This window comes from Nuphar pumila, chromosome 17, assembly GCF_984573655.1.
Source record: "Nuphar pumila chromosome 17, dmNupPumi1.hap1.1, whole genome shotgun sequence".
Taxonomy (NCBI): Eukaryota; Viridiplantae; Streptophyta; class Magnoliopsida; order Nymphaeales; family Nymphaeaceae; genus Nuphar; species Nuphar pumila.
Window position 1 is genome coordinate 15,965,536 of NC_143265.1, and position 4,602 is coordinate 15,970,137.

Below are 4,602 nucleotides of genomic sequence, written 5' to 3' on the forward strand. Positions count from 1 at the left end.
AAACCCGATGCCAGATTCCCTATGCAATAAATTAAAAAAAACATAGTTAGTAAATATTGGAGGTCAACCCAGTGAAATCTTATATTCAAGACCTAGAGGATCCATTTTGTCTAGGGGTGTCAACAGTTCGGGCTTACCCGAAACAAACCCTATAGGGTCCTGGGTATGGTGATAAATAATAAGACCCGGGTCCGGACCCGAAGGTCTGATTAATGCATGGACCCGGGTATAGTTTGTGAAATTTTATACCAGACATAGACCCCACCCAAGTTCCGATTAAGACCCGCAAATTTTCAATGTAAAAATGATAAAAAATGTGATTTTACCGGGTATGGTCCAGGTCTGGTTCATGTAGTTTTTATCAAGTCCAGGTATGGTTTTTCTTATAGTGGTCCTGATTAGTCCCGGTCTGGATCCAATACCATACCCGAAAACCAGGTCCAAGTCTGGTTTCACCAGAGTCCTAACCAAACCTGAACTGTTGACACCCCTAATTTTGTCCTACAGTTATCTTGATCTTTAAGTCCTAACCAAGCCTGACATTGATGGGTCAAGTCCAACTCAAAACATTTTTTTGGCTTGACACATTTTTTTTTGTGTTTCTAGTGAACCGGAACAAATTGGGTGGGTTCAAACGAATGCCACAGATCACATTCTCAAAAAAAAAAAAAAAATCTTGGCTAGAGAAAATTTGGTGGTATTTTTTGTTTCTAGGAAAATCTCAGAAAAATATTGGCATATATAATATAAAACATAAAACATATGCATAAAACAAAATAAAAAATGTAACTAATATAAAAAAAATGTTGCAAAAAAACTTTTAGCGCCCTTTTGTTTCACCCAAAAAATGGCGGGACAAGAAATGAAAAACGACCCATTTCATATGAAAATTGGTATTTTTCCACTGCATGTGAAATGTACCTTCATGAAAGGAAAACGTTTTCCCACCTATGCAGTGTTTTTCCAACGGCGAGCTTTTCATAAAAAGAGTCCCTTAGGGTGCCTCACATCTCTGAGGAGAACATCAATCTCGTGGATCGAGGTGTGTGGGATCAATGCCTTGATCCAACCTCCATGCAAACAGAGGTTTTGAGATCCTAGTTTTAGGACAAAATCTACGGATTTGAAGTCAGATGAAAGGGGGGTGTTGGTTGGACTAGAAATCCTGGGGTATCTAGTTAAAATACCTCCAATCTTAGATCCAAGGTAATCAAACACACCTTCTTAGTGTACTAGAGTACTTACTGCCATTATGAATTTCATTCTCGGGAAATAAAATCTTTTGACCAATTAATTTTTTTGGTTTTAAAATCATTAGGCCCGCTTTACTATATGGTACGGAATGTTGGGCTGCCAAGAGACATCATATTCAAAAAATGAGTGTAGCTGAGATGCGTATGCTTAGATGGATGAGTGAAAATATAATAAAAGATAAGATTCGAAACAAGGAGATACGTAAGAAGGTTGGCATTGCATTCATTGAAAATAAGATGAAAGAAAATCGTTTACGGTGGTTTGGACATATTCGGCGAAGGCCTAATGATGCTCCAGTTAGGAAAATATATTAGTTAAAAGAGGTCGGGGTAGGCCTAAGAAGACTTGGATGGAGATGATAGGAAATGATATGAATGCTTTGAACCTCACCGAGGACATAGCATTGGATAAAAATGATTGGAGGAGAAGGATTCACATGGAAGACCCAGAATGATTTTCTTTTTTGGTTCATATCGCCGACCCCAATTATTTTGGAATGAAGGTGTAGTAGTTGTTGTTGAAAATCATTAAAACATGGACACATGTAAAATTATAAAACTATTATAATATATAAAAAATAATATTACCTTTAGATTCTACCCTTAAACATGAGATCACAAGCCAAATAACATAAAGGTCTTAATGAATAATGGCCACCATGCTTACAACTATTCTCATAATTCTTTGCCGACAGGAGGTTGTGCCTATTTTGGTGTTGTGTGCACAAAGTCAAATTCTAGAACGAGAGCTACGTGCAATAATGTCTCGATGATTTGTATAATGTGAAACATCTTTTTTCGTCATGCACAGGTGGAGGGGATAGCTACATCAAAATGCTATTCAGGGATGCAAACTGTTTGGATCCAGGTTGGATCCGACCGAATCCCAAATTCATTTAGTTGATTCAATAGCCAAAGTTAGATTTGATTAATAATCAGATCCAGGTATCGAGTTTTTAGTTTGAATTTAAGTCCAGATCCGGGTAAAATCCAAATTAAAATGTGTAAATGTTGAAATTTGAGTAACTCAAATCTGGGTTTCATTTTTGCTAGTCACCATTCCATTCTGAATCTTAATCGAGCTCTGATTATGCTAGATCCAATTAGATCAGACATAGTAATGCCTAATATATAGTAATGGATTGGTGCTAAACTCATTTGATGCTAAATCACATGCTAAACGTGTTTTGGGGCTTTTTTCATTTTATTTTTAAATTCTGACAGTACAGATGTGATTTATGCACTTGATTTTATAGGGATCAGCTTCTTGAAGCATTTGATTCCAACGGTCCAAAATCTTTGTAAATTTTTTTAGGCTTCAAACATCATTTTTTTCATCCAAAACACATAATCCAAGTGTGGATTCTTAATAAATCAAACATACCCAACATATTTGTAGGGCCAGAACCGCATAAAAAGCACAGGAAAAGCTGAAAACCCCATTTAGCACGGACCCATTTTTGTGTATATATATAAAACCAGTTAAGACCAACTTGATTGCATCCCTGATGCTACATTGTCGGTGCTACTTAATTTATACTGCAGTTTCTTTTGATGATATATATATATATATATATATATATATATATATATATATATATATATATATATATATATATATATATATATATATATATTATAAGGTAATACATTCGTAGTAAATGAAATATGCTAAAAAAACATTCCAAAATCTTTGTAAAATTTTGAGGCTCCAAATATCATTTTTACATGGACATGACAAGTGTAGATTCCTAGTAAATGGACCATGCCCAACACATTTATGGGACATGAACTTTAAAAAAAATACTGAAAAAGCCCAAAAAACCCATTTAGCATATTCTATTAAACACAAATGTATTACCCTACAGAGAAAGGGGGTTTGCTGCCTACTCCATTTTGTGCCTACTGTGAGGGGAGGAGGGTTTTCATATTGTTTTTCACAAATCTGACTGGCAGATGCGTTAAACATGGTCGATTTGCTAAGAAAAGGTACTTGGGATCTTGTTTTTAAAAAAAAAAATATGATTTTTTTAAGACAGCTATTTTTTATATTTATAAAGATTTTACATTGTCAAATTTTAAACCTCATAAAAAAAGCCTACCCGTGCATCATAACAGGACAATATTACGAGTCGAATGCTAACGCATCTGTATAGTCAAATTCGAAAAAAAACATGGAAATCAACCCTTTAAATGCCCCAAGAGAATCGATTCCTATAAGGTTGTGGTAGGCAATGATCGGTGTAAGCAGAGAGAGAGAGAGAGAGAGAGAGAGAGAGAGAGAGAGAGAGAGAGAGGGAGGGAGGTGCGGCTGTCTACCTGGATTCAATAAACCCTTAATAAGCATCACCGGTGTAGCTTTTAGGAACTATGACTGCCACTTGGGAGGAGAGGGTGGTGTATGTTCCCCCTGGAACACGGGGCCGCGTGTTCAGGGGTCTCAATGAGTGCCATGTGGCACTCATTCGGCTGGTTATGTACGGAGGAAGATGTTGGGTTTTGCAATATTCTTTCCTCCGTACACAACCAGCCGAATGAATATTGCAAAACCCAACATCTTCCTCCGTACATAACCAGCCGAATGAGTGCCACGTGGCACTCATTCGGACTCCTGAACACGCGGCCCAGTGTTCGGGGGTAACATACAACCTGCTCGGACTTGGGAGAGGGTGTTGCGTGTTCTCCCCCGAACATGCATCAGTACGTGTTGGGGTCCTGACTGAGCGCTGTGGTGCTCAGTCGAGTGTACGGGACCCGTAGACCGCCGTACACTCACCTGCAGGTGTACGGGAGGTCTCATACACCCGACTGAGCACCACACGGTGCTCAGTCAGGACCCAAACATGCACTGTAGCTACAGTGCATGTTGGGAGGGGGGCATATAACCTGCCCCCGCCACTTGGAGATAGGCCTCGCCCAATTGCGGGTTAACACCTCTCTCTCTCTCTCTCTCTCTGCGTGTGGTGCAATATTTTTGATAAGAAATTGAAAGAAACCACCACCAGTTTCAGTATTTGTCCTTGTTTTGGATTTCTTCAAAAAAAAAGAGAAGATAAAAGGATTAATTCTTTCTCCCGTAACATCTGGAGTCTTTTGAAAAAGCTTTTTGGCCTTTAGGGGTTTGGTGCACTGGAAGAGGCCTTGGCCACTAGACTGTTGGTCATGGTTCTATTCCCATAAGTGCCAAACCTCTTGCATTTGCTCAGCTGTAGCCGGGCAACTTCGTAGGGGTAAGGAGTGTATCACGGGTTTACACTGTAAAGAAATAGACCATAAGTACAGCAGACTTAGCTACCATGACTAGGTCTGGTCCCGAGAGTGGTTTCCCAATCCTTCATTGAAGAAGAAA